This window comes from Peromyscus maniculatus, chromosome 8 (assembly GCF_049852395.1).
Source record: "Peromyscus maniculatus bairdii isolate BWxNUB_F1_BW_parent chromosome 8, HU_Pman_BW_mat_3.1, whole genome shotgun sequence".
NCBI lineage: Eukaryota > Metazoa > Chordata > Mammalia > Rodentia > Cricetidae > Peromyscus > Peromyscus maniculatus.
The window spans coordinates 6,449,612-6,468,469 of NC_134859.1; the positions used below are offsets into that span (position 1 = coordinate 6,449,612).

Consider the following 18,858-nt stretch of genomic DNA (forward strand, 5'->3'; position numbering starts at 1 on the left):
AGCAATTTGAAACCTCCCAAATCCTGAGGGAGAATCTGATTGTGCCTAATAGAAGGGAGGAAGTCCCTGACCCCTTTGCCCCTCTTTCCAATTAGTCTCCAGCTCAGGCCTGAATCTACTCCCGAATAGGAGCCATCACTGAACAGAAACTCTCCCCTTCTGCTTGGGAGAACTTGTGAGGAAAAGCACTGGAGAGGTCTGAGAACCAAACGAAGACCCAAAGGGCAGAGAGTGGTGAGATAAGGGTGCTGGGAACAGGCCCACGTACATGCATGACGTTAGCCTGTGATGGCATTGTGTTCACATCCAGGGCGGAAAGACAGATCACTCCATGAAGGATAACAAGTAGGAAGCCATCTGGAGAGATGCACCAAATCCTCATCTCACACCTTGCAGTAAAACAAATTCCAGATGGATCAAAGATCTAAACATAAAATAATGGAACCATTAAAATACTAAAAGAAAGGGTGGAAATGGTTTTTATTAAATCTTGAGGAGCAAAAACATTCAGGGCTATTTTAAATCACAATCCACGCTTAACATATATTTAAACAAACAATCAATTTTTGGCTTTGAAACATGGAGTTTTCAGATTTTGATTTTATTTTTTGTTTATGTGTATCTGTATAAGTGTATATGCATATGTGTACAGATGCCCATGGGGGCCAGAAGAGGCAGTCAGATCCCTGAAGCTGTAGCTGACTGTGATTTCCAGACTTTCTATGTAGTTGCCAAGGATCTATGGTCCTCTAGAAGAGTAACAAATGCTCTTTGAGGGCCATTTCTCTAATCTCAAGGCACAAGTTTTCAAAAGATACTTAGAAACTGGGTGAGTCTGGAGAAACGGTCATTTCCTAAAGGTAAATCAGTAAAACCACCAAGAGCACTGGGAGGCTGTGGCTCCGTGGCACTCACCCACCAAGAGCACTGGGAGGCTGTGGCTCTGTGGCACTCACCCACCAAGAGCACTGGGAGGCTGTGGCTCAGTGGTGGCACTCACCCACCAAGAGCACTGGGAGGCTGTGGCTGGGTGGTGGCAGCACTCACCCACCAAGAGCACTGGGAGGCTGTGGCTCAGTGGTGGCACTCACCCACCAAGAGCACTGGGAGGCTGTGGCTCCGTGGCACTCACCCACCAAGAGCACTGGGAGGCTGTGGCTCCGTGGCACTCACCCACCAAGAGCACTGGGAGGCTGTGGCTCAGTGACGGCACTCACCTAGTCAGTACAAGATTCCTGGTTCAAAAAAGGGGGAAAGACCAACAACTTAATAGAAAAGTAAACCAAGTTTCTTTCAGCTAGAAGAAAAAGAAAGGCTAACTGACTTTTAAACACACAAAAATATGCTCACCCACACTAATTATAAAATAAACGCAAATCAAAACTATAGAGGCCTATTTTTAACTTCTAACTGGCAAAAATCAGCATGTTTGATAACAAACTGTGTCGTCAAGACTGTGGGAAAACAGTCCCTCTCCTAATTGCTTGTGAGATGATAAATGGATAAACATCTCTGAAAAGCAATTTGGCACAAACTTTTAAAGTTAAAAATGTACATACCACGTGACCCAGAAATTCCGCTGGAAAAAATTATCCTCCAATCACACTTGAACTTGTGTGAAATGCTGTAATGATAAGGATTATTTGCAACACTGCCTATAATGCTGAAAAGGAGGGCTTTACCTACGAACTCAAATGGATGATGATAGACCCGTGAGGTGGGGTGCTCCTCTTTGTAGCAGAATAGAACAGCCTCTAAGATCCAGAACTAACACGGGCACTGGAGGCGGATGGGCAGGGATTTACAGAGTGGGAAACACCGTGACCTTCCACTGGGAAGAGAAACACACACGTGTCAATACTGCTCTGTTGCTCTCACAAGACACGCTGAGCAGGGCAACCTACGTGGGGAAGGGTGTATTGGGACCCAAAGTACCAATGACAGTCTGTCGTGAAAGAGAGGTCACAGAGGCAGGAGCACAGGGACATGGCCACCTTGCATCTGTGGGGAAAAGCAGAGGCGGATACACGCATGCCAGTACTCAGCCACTTTCTCCATTTCACACAGTCCCAGGTCCCCTGACCAGGGAACAGCCCCACCCACAGTGTTTCCACATCAATTCACTAGTCAAGGTCATCCCTCCTACCCAGAAGCTGACCCCTCACAGACGTGCCCAGAGGCCTGTAGCCTAGGTGACTATAGATCCTAGTTGACAGTGAGCACTAACCGCCACAGTGAGTGCACAGACTCCATCTAGGACACCGAAGAAACCAGCATCAACAGTTGACTCAGGAGAAAGAACAAGCTGCAGACTGGACAAACCACACAACCACGACAACTGCTTCTCAAACCACAAACCTGGTTTCTCATCTGTCATGCCTCCCCCATCCAAAGGGTCATGGCGCCTCTGTTGTGCCTTGTCATAGTACAGGGAGGTTGTACACCCACCAGATCTTATAGCATATGACCTAGCTAAAAAAGTTACTTCAGATGTCTAACATTTCCATCTCTAGATCATTTCAACTTGGATGAGGATTTTAGCAGACTGTACAGAGAACAGGAACACCATGAAAACAGTACAGAGAGAGTCCTTGGTAACCCAGGAATTCTAGAAATTGCCCAAAATTCTTTATCATTGGCTGATTTTGTTACACTGGAAAAGAAAAGTTCTGGCTCAGTAGATAAAGCATTTGCTACACGAGTATAGGACCAGAATTTGGATCACCAGACCCACGTGAAGCTGAGCACAGTAGTACACACCCACAATCAGTGCTCTTATGACAAGATGGGGCCCACAGACAGGAAAACCCCCACTGCTTTATGAGTCAGCTGGCCTGGCATACACAATGGCACTGAGACCCTGTCTCAGAGAAAGTGGACAGTGAGGATGACACCCAAGGTATGCTCTAACCTCCATATGTGTGCTTTGGGGAGGCTGAGTAGCACCACACACAGAGAGACAAGAAAGGAGAGCCAGTTCCCTGGGAACCCGCAGGTCACATCAGCCAGTGAAGCAGGAAGGCTAACTGTAGATCTTCACCTCTCCTCCTCTCCTCCAAACCAATCTCCTAACCCTGCAGAAGACCACCTGCTGTGGCCCTCCCTTCCTCTCTGCCCCCATCTCCAGTGGATCACACAGATCTCTCCAACCTCTCCCCCACTCATCCCATTGTCCCAGCCCCCAACTCCAGCCAAGCCTGCCAGAGAAGCAAGTCCACCAGCAGAGCACGGAGGCAGACTTCAGATCACCTCTCTCCCTCCCCTCCTCCAAATCCAGTTCCCCGCTCTCATCCCCAGCTCTGAGGCAGACAGCCCACTAAGGTCTCTCCTCCTTGTCTGCCCCCATTCCCTGGGGATTAAGCAGATCTGGGTAGAACACCCTGCTTTTCTCCCTCCTGTGGACCCCACATAGTCCTCCCTTCTGGCCCATCTTCATTCCTAAGTGTCAGCTCTCAATACCTGGAAGCACATTGTGCCTGGAACCCACAATGAACATACCTGACAGGATCCCAGAATTCCCTACCAGGCAACACACAGCCACCACACCCTTCTACGAACCAGAGAGGGCAATTGAAAACTAGAAAAAAAAAGTCCATGAGGCAAAGACAAGACATCAGCACCTAGAATTACAATCATGCCAAACTCAGATGCCTAGACACTAGCATAAAAAAAAGCAATCAATAACAGCAAGAACAATGTCTCCACTAGAGCTCAGCAACCCTCCTGCAGCAGGCCCTGAGAACCACAACAGAGCTGAAGCACAAGACAAGAACTTTATGAATAGGATGGAGGTCCTAAAGAGGAAATGAATTAATGAATTAATGAATGAATGAGTGAGTGAATGAATAGATAGATAGATAGATAGATAGATAGATAGATAGATAGATAGATAGATAGATAGATAATCCCTTAGAGAAATCTATGACAGCACAAGCAAGTAGTGGGAGGGAATGGATAAAACAGTTCAAGACTTGCCTGGCAGTGGTGGCGCACACCTTTAATTCCAGCACTCGGAGGCAGAGGCAGGCAGATCTCTGTGAGATCAAGACCAGCCTGGTCTACAGAGCAAGTTCCAGGAGAGGCTCCAAAACAACACAGAAAAACCCTGTCTCAAAAAAAAAAAAAAAAAACAAAAAGAAAAAGAAAAAAACACAGTTCAAGACCTGAAAGTAGAAATTGAATCAATAAAGGAAACCCAAACTGAGGGAAATGTGGAAGAGACAACCTTGGGAATTTGAACAGGAATCTCAGAGGCAAGCCTCACAATAAAACACAAGAGATAGAAGAGAGAGTCCCAGGGACTGAAGACAAGATAGAAGAACTAGATAAATTGGTCAGAAAAATGTTAAATCTAAAAAATTCCAGGCACAAAACATCCAGGAAATGTGGGACACTATGAAAAGACCAAATCTATGAATAATGGGAATACAGGAAGGAGAATAAACCCAGGTCAAAGGCAAAGAAAATATTTTCAACAAAAGTATGGAAGAATAATTTCCTAACCTAAGGAGATGTCTACCAAGGTACAAGAAGTATACACAACACCAAATAGACTGGAAATTCCCCATGACACATAATAATCATAAACTAGATGAACAGAAGAAAGAAAGAATATTTTAAAAATATAAGAGAAAAAGTGTGGTGATACTTTGTGTATGTTCTAACAAATAATGCTTGCCTGAAGATCAGAGGAAAAAGCCAGTCACTTGTTAGCCATAGAGGCCAGGCAGTGGTGGAACACACCTTTAATCCCAACATTTGGGATCTCATGCCTTTCTTCCCAGTAATTGGGAACCACACACCTTTAATCCCAGCACTAGGGAGGTTGAGACAGGAAGTGATATGGCTGGGCATGGGAGGAGAGGCTGGGTGGTGGTGGTGGCAGTGGTGTATGCCTTTAATCCCAGCACTCAGGAGGCAGAGGTAGGCAAATCTCTGTGAGTTCCAGGGCAGCCTGGTCTTCAGAGTGAGTTCCAGGACAGCCAGGGCTACACAGAGAAACCCTGTATCCAAAAACCAGGGGGGAAAAAAAGGACGGGAAGAGACAGGAACTCAGTTCTTTTCAGCTGAGGAGTTGGTGAGGTGAGAGATGGCTGTGGCTTGTTCCTTTGTCTCTCTGATCTTTCAACAAGCTCTATTTGTTAGAGCATACACAAAGTATCGCCACAAAAATACTGAGTAACATAAAAGCTAGAAGGGTCTACACAGATGTTCTACAAACTCTAAGAGACCACAGATGCCAGCCCAGACTACTATAGCCAGCAAAACCGTCAATCACAATAGATGGAGGAAAGATATTAAATGATAAAACAAAACTTAAGCACTACCTGTCTACAAATCCAACCCGACAGAAGGCATTAGAAGGAAACATCGATCTGAAGGGGTTAACAACACCTCAAAAAAACAAAAGGAATAAATATTCCCAGACAAGCAAATTAAAAGAAGGGGGAACACACCATAATAACAAAATAACAGGAATCATTAACACTGCTCATTGATAACTTTTGACATTGATGGTCTCAATTCCCCAATAAAAAGACATAAGCTAACAAAATGGATGTGAAAACTTGATCCATCCTTCTGCAGCATCCAAGAAAACACCTCAACATTAAGAATACAAATTACTTCAGGGTAAAAAGATGGAAGAAGATATTACAAGGGAATGGTCCTGAGAAGCAGGCTGGTGTAAATATTTTAATATCTGACAACATAACATCTAACCAAAACTAATCAGAAGAGATTGAGAAGGACATTGCATACTCATCAAGGAAAAGTCCACCAAAAAGACATTGTAATTCTTAACATCTATGCACCAAACACAAGAGCACCCAAGTTCGTAAAAGAAACACAACTACAGCTTAAATCACATATTGACCCATAGACACCGATGGTGGGAGACTTGGATGCAATCTCTTACCAATAGACAGGTCATCCAGACAAAAATTAAATAGAGAAATGATGGAGCTAACTAATATTAGAAATCAAATGGACCGAATAGGTATTTACAGAACATTTCACCCAAACACAAAAGAATATACCTTCTTCTGAGAACTTTATAGAACTTTCTCCAACATTAGCCATATACTCAGGCACAAAGCAAGTATCAATAGATACAAGAAAACTGAAATAACTCCCCGCATTTTATCTGACCACCAAGGATCAAAGCTGGATTTCAACAACAGCAGAGAGCTTCCAAACACATGGAAACTGAACAATCACTAATGAATAAAAAAATGGGTCAAGACAGAAATGAAAGAAATTAAAGACTTTCTAGAATTGAATGAAAGTGAATATACAACATACCCAAACATATGGAACACCACAAAGGCTGTTCAACCAGGCAAGTTCACGCACTAAGTTCCTACATAAAAATATTGGTGAGATCTCATACTAGTAACTTAATAGCACACAATAAAGCTCTAAAACAAAAAGAAGAAACTACAGCCAAAAGGAGGAAACAGCAAGGAATAATCAAACTCAGGACTGAAGTAGATAATTAGCAACAACAACAACAAAATCAATGAAAGAGTTGGTTCTTTGAGAAAATCAGTAAGATTGACAAACACTTATCCAAATTAGCTAAAAGGCAGAGAGAAGATACAAATCAATAAAATTAGAGATCAAAAGGAAACATAACAACAGAAACCTGATACAATCCTGAGAATCATAAGGACGTATTTCAATAAACTGTACTTCCACCAAATTGGAAAACCTAAGAAAATGGATAATTTTCTTGATACATACCACCTACCAAAGTAAATTAAAATTAGGTAAGCAATTTAAACAGACCTGTGTCCCCTAGTGAAATACAAGCAATAATTAAAATTCTCTCAACCAAAAAGCTCATGTCCAGATGGTTTAGCACAGAATTCTAGCAGACTTTCACAGAAGAGTTAATGACAATACTTCTCAAATTATTTCACAAAAGAGAAACAGAAGGATCATTGTCCAATTAATTTTAGGAGGCCTCAGTTACCCTGATACCTAAACTACATAAAAAAGAGACTTACAGATCAATTTCCCTTATGAACATAGATGCAAAAACTCTCAATAAAATACTTGCAAATTGAATCCAAGAACACATCAAAAAGATCATCCACTAAGTCAGGTGGTGGTGGCACACATCTTTAATCCCTGTACTAGGGAGGCAGAGGCAAACAAATCTGTGTTAGAGGCCAACCTGGTCCACAGAGTGAGTTCCAGGACAACTAAGACTACACAGAAAGACCATGTCTCAAAAAAAAAATCATCCATCATTATTAAATAGGCTTTATCCAAGAGATTCAGAGATAGTTCAATATATGTAAACCAATAAACATAATATACCATATAAACAAACTAAAGATAAAAACCACATGATCATCTCATTAGATGCAGAAAAGGCCTTTGACAAAATCCAACACCCCTTCATGATAAAAGTCCTGAAAAATTAGGAATACGGGGAACATATCTCAACATAATAAAGGCAATTTACAGCAAGCCCAAAGCCAACACTAACTTAAAGGCAGAGAAATTCAAGACAATTCCACTAAAATCAAGAACAAGACAAGATTGTCCACTCTCTCCATAACTATTCAATATAGTACTTGAAGTCTTAGCTAGAACAAAAAGAAGATCAAGGGCATACAGATTTAGAAAGGAAGAAGTCAAGGTATCTTTGTTTGCAGATGATATGATAGTATACATAAATGACTAAAAATTCCACCAGGAAACTCCTACAGCTGATAAACACTTTCAACAAAGTAGCAGGATATAAAATTAACTGGAAAAATCAGTATCGCTCCTATATACAAACAACAAATGAACTGAGAAGGGAATCAGGGGAAACAACACCTTTCACAACAGCCTCAGAAATATAAAATATCTTGGGGTAACTCTAACCAAGCAAGTGAAAGACTTGTATGATAAAAACTTCAAGTCTTTGAAGAAAGAAATTGAAGAAAATATCAGAAGATGGAAAGACTTCCCACGCTCATGAATCAGTATATTAATGTAGTAAAAATAGTCATGCTATCAAAAGCAATTTACAGATTCAACTCAATGTCCATAAAAATTCCAACATAATTATTCACAGAACTCGAAAAGACGATTTTCAGCTTCATATGGGGAAAAAACAGAATAGCTAAAACTATCCTGAATAATAAAAGAACTGCAGGAGGTATCACCATCCCCAGCCTCAAATTATACTACAGAGGTATAGTAATAAAAACAGTATGGTGTTGGCACAAAAACAGACATGTTGATCAATGGAATTGAATTGAAGACCCAGACATAAATCCACACAAATATGAACACCTGGAGTTTTTTCATAAAGAAGTCAGAAATACACACTGGAAAAAAAGACAGCATCTTCAACAAATAATGCTGGTCAAACTGGATGTCTGCATGTAGAAGAATCCAAATAGATCCATACTTACCACCCTGCACAAAACTGAAGTCCAATGGATCTAAGACCTCAACATAAAACCAGATACACTGAACTTAATAGAAAAGAAAGTGAGGAACAGCCTTGACCTCACTGGCACAGAAAAAGACTTTCTGAACAGAAGATGGATAATGTAGGCACTAAGACCAACAATTACTAAAAGGACCTCTTGGAACTGAAAATCTTCTGCCTGGCAAAGGACACCATCGTTTGAACAGAGCATCAGCCTACAGAATGGGAAAAGATTTTACCAACTACACAACTGATACAGAGCTAATACCCAAAAATATATCGAGAACTCAAACACTGGCTATCAAGAAAACAAATAACCCAATTAAAATAGGGAACAGATCTAAACAGAGAATTCTCAAAAGAGGAAACTCAATTGACTAAGAAATACTAAATAATATTCAACATCCTTAGTCATCACGAAAATGCAAATAAAAATTACTTTGAGATTTTATCTTACACCTGTCAGAATAGCTAAGGTCAATAAAAACAAATGCTGTAATAATGTGGAGTAAGGAGAGAGCACTCATCCATTGCTGGTGGAGCTGAAAACCTGTACAGCCACTATGGAAATCAGGGTGGTAGTTCTTCAGGAAGCTGTAAATAGATCTACCTGAAGATAAAGCTATACCATTATCAGGCATATATCCAAAGGATGCTTCATCCAACCATGTTCATTGCTGCTCTATTCACAATAGCCAGAAATTGGAAACAAACTAGATATCCCTCAACAGATGAATGGATAAAGAAAATGTGATACATTTACACATTAAAAAAAAATCAAATCATGAAATTCACAAGTAAATGGATGGAACTAGAAAGTATCATCCTGAGTGAGGTAACCCAAAAACAAACATGGTTATATATTCACCTATGTATGGATATTAGCTGTTGAGCCAATCATACACAAGCTATAATCTGTAGATCCACAGAAGTTAAGTACAGAATAAGGAACTAGATAAGGGGATAGATAAATAGACATCCCTAGGAAAGGAATAGAGTTGTGGATTGGGGGAGGGGACTGGGATGGAAGGGTCAAGTAGGGCAGGGTGAGAAAGGGGAGATGAGAGAGGGAATGTGGAGACAGACAGCTAAAGTTAAGGGACATTTGAGGGTAGTGTGGAAACCCAATACAGTAAAAGCTTCCTAAAATGTATACATATGTGAAGTTGATATAAATGAAATTGACAAATAACAGGGAGGACAGAGCCCCAGATAGACAGATCTTGTCACCAAATCAAGCCTCTGGTATTGGGAATGGGTTACATCTAATTGAGCTGTTGGCCAAAGGCATCCCATAGGAACCCTCTAACAGCCTAGGCTGTTGCCAAGACTATAGGTTGCTCTCCACAAACTGACGGCAAGGCCCTATTGCTGAAGACAACACCTACACAACTCATTGACACGAACACAGAGAAGTTGAACTGGTGTCTACATAGGGCCTTCACCTTATTAGCATGTGTTCTTGTTACTGGAAGGTATTCTGTATACTAGCAAAGGAAAACTGTAAACACCACCCCGACTACAAACCCTTCAGTCTACAATGGTGTCCTGCCTGCAAGATATGCTAGCATAATGTCAGCACAAAGCAGGTAGGAGTAACCAACCAATAGCTGATTTGATTTAAGGCCCACAAGGTCGTGTCCATACCTGACACTTGCTTAGATGACCAAGAACCTGAGACTAAATATCCCCAGGGACCAAGAGTGTAGCAGGAATCTTAACAGTTTTGGCCAACTTCTCAGCTGGTCTTGTTTCCTCAGACTGGAAGCCTCTGAGTACTCATCCAGAATGGCTCTCAGCTGAACTATGCTGCTAGAAGCCCAAAAGCTTAACCAGCCAAATGCTTAACCAGCCAAATGCTTCTAGTTTCTGATCCTCATGCCTTATATACCTTTCTACTTTCTACCACCACTCCCTAGGATTAAAGGCTCGCTTTCTGAGATTAAAGGCATGAATCACCATGCTTGGCTGTATCCTTGAACACATGGATTTCTGCCTCTGGAATGGTAGGATTAAAGGTATGTGCTATCACTGCCTATCTTAAGTATCTAGTGGCTTTTCTGTTCTCTGATCCCAGATAAGTTTAAGGTACACAATATTTTGGGGAACACAATACCACCACACAAGAGTAAAACCAAATACTACTGTTCTGCTAAAGAAATGTAGCAATAAAATTATTTCTAATGATATTATGCTCTACTCATAGATCAGTGCCTTGCTCAGCCATCATCAGAGAAACTCCCTCTGCAGCATATTGGAACAAATATAGAGACCCACAGCCAGACAATGTGCAGAGAGTGAGAGACTTTGGGACACTCATCTCTAAATAGGATGTCTCCATCAAATCCTTCCCCTGAGGAAGAGGAGGCAGAAAGAGTGTAAGAGCCAGAGAGGGTGGATGACCAAGGCCTTCTAAACCTAACAGGATGGATGCATGAGGCCTGCATGGGTATGCACCAGATGAGGTCCTAGAGGTGAAACCGGAGTAGACACATGCCCCCTTTCCTCACCCAGAAGCTATCTCCAATTGATAACCACTCGCAGATGACAAATTAAGTTTCCCCAAAGGAGTCACAATAAAGAGACTACTCTTACAGTTACGTCCCACCCCACCAGTAAACAGCCAACAGAAAAGGAACTCAGTGGCATTTTTGAAAGTTCCTTATCGCATAATGTCACCTGAGGGCTTTTTCTTTTTCTTTCTGTTAGGTTTTTTAGTTTTATCTTTTTTCCTTTTTTATTTTTTATTTCTTTTTTTTTAAACTTTTCCCCTCTTATTTCATCCTACAGGTTCTTTGCATGTACACTACAGCTTCAGTTTTGTATTTTTATGGGATTCCTGAGTGTATGAACAAGAGGGTCTCTCTGATCTGTTTCTTTCTCTTGTCCCCTTTCTTGAGCAGTTTTCATTTTTCATTCTGTCTGTTCTGTCCTATTCTGATGTGTTTGTTTTTATTTTGTCTTACGATATTTTATTATTATGCCTTGGAAGCCTGTTTGTTTTCTAATGAGACAGAAAGGAGGTGAATCCAGACATGAGGGGAGGTGAGGAAGACCTGGGAGCAGTAAACAGAGGGGTCACTGTAGTCAGGATACATTATACGTGTGGAAAACATCTATTTTCCATAAAATAAAAGATGAGGAAGAGGAGGGGGAGAGGAGGAGCCTTTCTTTTTTTCTAATTTAACTTTTTATTAATTCTTTATGGATTTCACGTCATGCATCATGATCCCACTCATCTCCCCATCCCTTTATATCCACCCTCTACCCTTGCAACCTCCCCACCAAGATAAAATAAAATAATATTTAAAAGAAAAAAAAGAAAAATCTCATCATGGAAGCTGTAGTGTGACGCAGTGAGTCACACAGTGTACCCTTTAGTCCACACATCTTTACTAGCAAGTGTTCACTGAATGAGTCATTGGTCTGGTTCGAGGCCTCTGGCTTCTGCTACACTGTGGACACTGGGCCCTCACTGAGACTCCTATTGGATTTCCTGTTGCTGTCCTGTCATGGAGATCCTAAAGCTTTGGATCTGCAGGTTCGGCCCCTTCATGTGCTCCAGCAGATCATAGATGGGGTGGACTCATAGCCATGGTTCTGGGCCTGGATGGTTGCTGGGTTGATTAGCCAGCCAGCTTTCCTTCATCCTCACTACCAGGGAAAGCTCTCCAGCACCACCTGGCTAGCTCACCCTAGGCAGTAAGCAGCTAGGGCCAGTTCTCCTTCCCTCATGCTCTCCAGGGAGGCTCACCCACACCTACTCTACCAGGGCCAGTTCTACTGCATTGCCTAGGTGAGGTTTAAAGGCACTCTGCTGAGTACTGCAGCTGGTGAGAGGCATGGCCTGCTCTCTCTCTTATGACCTCAGGAACAGCTCTCCCCCCAGACACAGGTAGCTAGGGGCAGGGACTGAGGAACTTCTGTGACTCATCTACACCACCTTATGGCAGATGAAGGATGGAGCCAGATCTCTCATGCTCACGTTCTAGGGCAGGCTGTCCCCACCCCACCCCCATCCCTTTGTCAACAGGGTCAGCTCTACTATGATGCCCAGGCAAGGTGCAGGGGCCACTTTTCCAAGTGCTGCAGCTGGTGAGGGACAGGGTCAGCTCTCCCACTTGCCACAGGTGAAGAAGAGCAAGACAGGGAGGACATCTTTCCCTCTCCCTCAACACCACATGGCAGACAGTGGTGCAGGGCCAGTTCTCCCACTCTCGTGACCCCAGGCTCATCCGCACCCCCACTGGCAGGGTCAGCTCTACTGTGCTGCCTAAGGGAGTGGCAGGGCCAGATCTTTCACTCTCATGACCCAGGATCCAGCTCTCCCCCCTGACACAGGCAGGGAGGGGTAAAAAGCAAGGGGGTGGCATCTCTCCCCTGCCCACACCACCACATGACAGGCAAGTAATGGGGCCAGCTCTCCCACACCCACACCCTCAGGACCAGCTCATGTGAGGCCCTGCCCACAGGGTCAACTCTGCTGTGCTGCCCAGGTAAGGTGCAGGGCCTGCTCCCCTGAGTGCTGCAGGTGGTGAGGGACCAGGCCAACTACCCCGTTCTCATGACCTCAGGGCCAGCTCTCCCACCTGCCACAGGTGGTGAGGGTAAGGGGGAGGGCATCTCTCCCTCGCCCATACCACCTTATCGCAGATGAGGGGTGGGGCCAGATCTTCCATGCTCACATTCTCCAGCTGGCTCACCTCTGGATCAGCTCCACTGTGCTGTCCAGGTGAGATGCAGAACCCACTCGCCCAAAGGCTGCAGCCAGTGAGGGGTGGGGCCAGTCCTCCCTAATGTTACAGCCAATGAGGGGCAAGGCCAACTCTGTGCATCCCTAGCCTCTCTGTCTTTGATGGTAACAGGAGTCACAGGCATCAACCCAGACCACAGCTACTGCCAGGCCACAGGCCCAGACATGGCCCTTGGCAGCAGCCCAAGCCAGACATCACTACAGCCCCAGGGGGCAAGCAGGCCACTCACCTCAGCCTGCTCCTCACCACCTTCACCTCTTCAGATCTGCCTCTCTCCCTCCACAGGACAAGAACCATTCTGTGTCTCTCTCTCTTCCATACCCCCACCATATATTTGCCCACCATAATAGTGCCCAACTGCCTAGCACCACAAAGTGCTGGGTGGCCTGTGTTTTCTCCTCACCACCCAGGGTGGAGAGTCCCAGGTGGGTGTGTGGGTCTTCTTCTCCAGGTCAGTCTTAATGGCGCTGAGTGAGCCGCCCAAGGCGGAGAGGAGGAGGAGCCTTTCTATTACGCTGTAGCATCACACACTTTGGGGCTTCGAGTCCTTTATGTAAGCCTGTAGCAAGCTTGTCCTAGGCATCACTTCACATCCTGTCATGGCCTGCTGAGCAGGCAAGATTTTCTCCCACACATCTTGATGGCCACTCAACTCTGGAAAACCATGACACATACTTGCGCTCACACAAATACAGGGTCGGGGGTGGGATACAATGTTCCTTGAATAAATGGAATCAGGAGTTCTTTTCAAATTTAGAAAACATTCATGCCATAATGCAAAGCCATTTTTAGCTTCCAAATGGTAACTGACATTTGCGGCTTTACTATCTGCCAAAGTTCTACAAGCATTATCTTTTCTAATCCTCACCATGACTTTTGAGAGGTGCGTCTTGCCTTTCCTCTATCTATCTACAGGTAAAGAAACCAAGGCTCGGAGGTGTTTGTCCAAAGTCACAATCCCAGTCTCAAAGCCGGGCGGTATGACTCCGGAAATGTATCTTACAACTTGGTTCCCTTTACACCACTGTGATGAAACAGTTGACAGAATGACTCAAAGGAGGAAGGACTTACTTGGCTGATGGATTCAGAAGGGTTCATCCCATCATGACCAGAATGTCTTGGCCATGCAGAGCAGCTCAGCTCACTGGCAGCAGGAGGAGGACCAGGCGGTGACTCTTCACATCATAACAGACCAGGAAGCAGAATACGCGATAAGAACTTGCGATAGGAACTTCCTCCAGCGAGGACTCACCTCCTGAAAGTTCCACCATCTGGAAAACAAGAGTTCACAGCTTGAGCCTGTGAGGACCTTGCAGATTCAACTAAGCATGGCAACCGCTTTTCCAACGCAAACTGGGCCCCTCACCTGCTGGGGCTAGTCCATCGTCGTGGTCCCCCAGTGTGCCTTGTCATGGAACACTGACATTGTCTGCCTGCTCATTCCCTGACCTGTGGATCTGACACATCCATGGCAAAGGGGGATCATGATGAAACTCAAGTTACACATTAACCACTCACTTCTTTACAAGTGATTGTTGGGGCTGGAGAGATGGCTCGGCAGTTACGAGTGCTTGCTGCTCTTACAGAGGACCCAGGTTCAGTTTCCAGCACCCATGTAGGGTGGTTCACACCTGCCTGCAAACCCATCTTCAGGAAACACAACACATCTTCCCTCCGCGATGCTAGAAAAAAGTCCAGGGTCCCAAGAAGGAGAGCAGCACTTCGGCTGAAATGTTTGGACAAGGTAAAACTCTGTTCCTCACCAAGAGGGTGTGCGCAGGGGAGCACACACAGGCACAGGAAGTGCAATGGTTTTGTGACTCAGGTGGTGACTGTGTCCTTTCTCATTGGCTGGAGTCAGACCTCAGTCTTTGAGGTTGGCTAATTTCAAGGAAAGGAAGGAAAAGGGAAAGAGGTCTCTACTCCTGCCTGAGTTCCTGGAACGCAGCAGGGATGGGGGCGGGCGGGGGGGGGGGGAGAGAAGAAAAAGACTTGAATTCTTTGCTGTAAACACAAAAAAAATTAATAAAAGATAAAAAGTTATTATCTCAGAATGAGGTGACCTCCGTCAAGGGATGGCCTGAGGAAGCAAGCGTAGTGGTCGTGGTCCGCAGCTTTGGGCAGAAAGGCGTTTCTTCCTCTGCAGCCCGTCAGTTGCCCGGGAGCTCCAGCACTTAGTCGGGATTCACCTTGCTCGCTCCTCTGTTAGCAGCAGCCAGCGAAGCAGCTGCTGCACAGCAGAGACTCCGTGGAAATGTGTGAGTTGAACTGAATCCCTGTAAGTGCAAAAGCCTTTAAATGTTGACGCTGTGCGTGTAACTTTAAGTTTTAAATACACAGAGACTGAAAGTTCATGGGAGACACACCTCCCTGAAACTGAGAGAACCCAAGCTAGGGCAGGATTCATTTAAAAAAAAAAAAACAAAAAAACCTCCTTCCCTTCCATTCCACTTCAAAAGTTACCTGTCCCACCAGTTACCTGCCCCACAGCCCATGACACTGACATCTTTAAAAAAAATAAAATAAAGAGCCTTAGCTGGGTGAGGTAGCACAGCCCAGCAATCCAGTGTAAGGAGGGTATGGTGAAGTGAGCTGATTTAGGGTAATTGCAAGGCTGAAGTTGATTCCTGGATGCCTCAGCTAAGCTGGGTAAATACCTGCTGAGACAAAACAGACTGTGACCCAATCTGCCTGTGGCCAACACCCCCCCCCCCACCCCCCCCCCACCCCCCCCCCCACCCCCGCAGCCACCGAGGTTGACACAGTGATCCCAATCATGGCCAGGAGAGCCACAGCCCATTGGTTCCTCTGCATGATTTGAAGGAGAATGTAGAACTCCCCCTCGGTGTATAGGATGAGAAAAGTAACAGAATAAGGAACTCAGACCATGAGTGAATTTGTCTATACATCGGGGGGGGGGGGGGGGGGGGGGGGGCTTGAAGTGACTCCAGGAAAAGGTTCCTGAAATCAGACTTTAGTGTGAGCTGATGAAGGGCAGGACTGGGAACTGTTACTGAAGAGTGTGTGACCTGGCGTCTCCAGAGAGTAGAGAAGGGTGAGGGAGAGGAAACAGTCTGGGGGTTACAGGACTTGGAGTTTAGTGTTACTGAGGAAGAGGAAGAGCTACGATGAGGGGTCTTCGCAGAGGAGCACCAGGGAAGCATGAGGTTGTGTCAAAGGACCCAGCATGCAGAGAAGGTTCGGGGTTCATTTAGAACCGTCTTCCAGAAGGCCAGGTTAGGACAGACGGATCATGTGCAGAAGGCCAGGTTAGGACAGATCACATGCAGCTTGAACCGCAGAATTGATTCAGATTTAATAACTTTCCATACCAGATATAAGTGAGGGCGCACTGAAACCACGGAACTAGGCCGCTCTGTAAGTGGAGAGAAAGGTTTATTTAACCTGCTGAGGCTATCCCTGGGTGCAAGGAGTGTGGGGGGGGGGGTGCACAGAGAACAGCAAAAGGCAGGGAAGCCTCACCAGTGTTAAAGGGGTGTTTGCAGCAGTGGGAGCGGAGGGAGGGAACAGGTAGGTGGGGATAGCCTGGGAATTTAGAGTCCTGGTAGAGAGGATGAATTCTCCCAGGTAGGGAAGAGCCTGGGAGCTAGGTGTTGCAGGTATGTGTTAATGGGGAACTAGATGCCCCATTGCCTGTCAAAGCAGATAAGGTAGGTAGCAGCTCTTCCTGACAAACACAAGCCCAATTCATGAGCTCCTGAGGAATGCTGACATTAGGATCCTTCTGCTTACCTAGTCAGAGTCCAGCCAGAGCTGAGCCCAGGGTGTCATTTGCAACACTGTCTGTGGCATTGACATTTGGGGGCCCACTTTGGGCAACACGCAGCACTCTGGAGAAGGAGACAGGAGGATCACAAGTCCCAGGCCAGTTTGGGTTACAAAGTGAGATTCTGTCACACACACACACACACACACACACACACACACACACACACACACACACACACAAAGCCTTTTTTGTCCCCATGACTAGCAAAGACTGAAACATTGTGGGGAGAGGAATGGATGGTTTGAACCCATGCTAAACGGGGAATGCCCATCCGGTAGGAACTGAGTCTCCCACCTTGCTGCAGTTAGAATCTGTAGCGTTTTTTAAAGACGCCAGTGAGATCAGAACTGCAAGCTCCTGTTGATGTGAATATGCAGCCAGGTTGGGATGGCACCGATGCCACACATAGCTGACCAGCTCCTTTCCTTTCTTTCTTCCTTCTCCTCATTAACATTAACTAGTGGCCACTTTAAAACCAACCACTGCGTGGTATTTCACGTATTACTGTGTAGTTCTAAGACATTTTCATTGTCTCCAAAAGAAACTCTGCTCCCCTTAAGCAGGTCCCAGCCTCTTCTCTCAGCAGACTCCAAGTTCCAACTCAGCCACTCAGAGAAAACACAATCAATGTCACAGTGGGGAGCCCCAGAACCCCATTGTTCTCCAAACTCAAGAACCCACTGGCTCAGCTTCCTCCTGACCCCTCTCTGAGACAAACTCTGAGAGGAATGGGCTCTTTGCTGCCATAATTCTTTTTCCCAACTCTGCAAATCAGTAGCAACCCTAGCTAAGTGGTCTGACATGTCCAGACCCCTCACTTCCTTTAGTGAAACCTCAGGAAGTTAATTCAGGACAGATGAAAACTGGTCTGCCCTCAGCCATTTTCAATCTGGAAACCTCCCAAAATAGCTAAACTCTAATGCATATTTCAGGTTGGGCTTGTTTATTTTTCCTCCATCCGAGCCAGCAAGCTAATTTCCCCAGAGGGGGAAGAAAGTGGAGGCTTCATCCAGAAAACAGAGCACTCTGTGTGTGTCTCCCTTGATTACCTTGAGGAAGCACCAGGGCTCTGTATCTTTACCTCACAGAGGCCCAGAGGGCAAAGCCTTTCTTCCCTGTGGGCCAGGCACTCAAGCACGCCCAACTAAGAGTTCTCAAAGAAGCCTAGAGTGAACTTGGACGTGCAGCATTCTCCATTTACAAGAGAAGCAGGAGGCAGCAGCTGGACCTCCCCTTAAACTCTCTTAGTACCTAGGCAGGAAAAAGTAAGAAAAAAAAAATGGTCATGGTTCAAATTCCACAAGGAGAAAGACACAGTGGACCTGGTGGCTGCACGGAGGGCCAAGGATGGAGTGATGACAGGCTGGTCCCGGAAGCTGAAAGTCTCTTCAGATGTATTCCTATCTCAGAAGCTCAAGCAAGTGCAAGCAGAATCCAACACAGGAAAGACAAAAGGAAGCCTCAGCGGCAGACAGCTAGCTGGTAAAGCGCTTACCATGCAGTGAGGACTTGAGTTCAATACTCGAAAACACAACCACACACACAAAATAATAATAATAATTACAATTATAATCAAGCCAAGCATAGTGGTGCATGCTTGTGCCCCAGCACTCAGGATGTGGAGACGTGGATCCTGGGGCTTCCTGGCCTGCTATCCTAGCCTACTTGACAAGTCCCAAATCAATGGGAGACTGTCTCAAAAAAACAAACTGGATGGTATCTGAAGAATGACAGTTGTCCTCTACACACATGTACACACAAGTGCATTCCCATCTATGCACACATGCACCTGGACACAAAGAAACAGACACATGTACACACACACAAAGGAAACATCGAGCTCTATCCATTCACTGCTAATGGTGTAACTCACCTTA

At 45.1% G+C, this 18,858-nt stretch overlaps 2 long non-coding RNA genes across 2 annotated transcripts; one reads left to right on the plus strand and one right to left on the minus strand.

The window, feature by feature from the left end:
• Positions 1-1,079: 1,079 nt before the first annotated feature.
• Positions 1,080-15,125, minus strand: LOC143274527 (uncharacterized). The gene is made up of 3 exons (XR_013053162.1): positions 14,558-15,125; positions 14,263-14,462; positions 1,080-1,235 (listed from the first exon to the last, which is right to left on the minus strand). It is a non-coding gene; the product is annotated as an uncharacterized LOC143274527 (long non-coding RNA).
• Positions 12,463-15,155, plus strand: LOC143274528 (uncharacterized). Its single transcript, XR_013053163.1, has 2 exons — positions 12,463-12,933; positions 14,107-15,155. It is a non-coding gene; the product is annotated as an uncharacterized LOC143274528 (long non-coding RNA).
• The last annotated feature ends 3,703 nt before the right edge of the window (positions 15,156-18,858 follow it).